This window comes from Rhincodon typus, chromosome 44 (assembly GCF_021869965.1).
Source record: "Rhincodon typus isolate 14 chromosome 44, sRhiTyp1.1, whole genome shotgun sequence".
Classification (NCBI taxonomy): domain Eukaryota; kingdom Metazoa; phylum Chordata; class Chondrichthyes; order Orectolobiformes; family Rhincodontidae; genus Rhincodon; species Rhincodon typus.
Genome location: NC_063375.1, coordinates 1,379,647 through 1,380,030, shown reverse-complemented (window position 1 = coordinate 1,380,030; position 384 = coordinate 1,379,647).

Here is a 384-nt window from a genome sequence, read left to right as displayed (position 1 = left end):
CGCTCGCTCATTCTACCCCACTTCCCTGTCTCTCTTTCGCTCTACCACGCCCCCCCCCCCCTCTCTCTCTCTCTCTCTCTCTCTCTCTCTCTCTCTCTCTTGCCCCCACCCCGGTCTCTTTCTCTCGCTCTCCCCGTTCCCCCAACGTCTCTCTCTCTCACACTCAGCCCCCATCTCCCTCTCTTGCTGTCCCTCCCCAGCTTTCTCGTTCTCCCCCTCCCATCTCTTTCTCACACTCCCATTTCTCTCTCTCACCCTGTGTCACTGCCTCCCCCCTGTCTCTCCCTCTCTCTCTCTCTCTCTCCTGCCCCCTCTCTCCCTCCGTCTCTCTCTCTCTTTGTCTCCCCCACTTTCTCTCCCCCTCTCTCTTCTACCCCCCCAGTC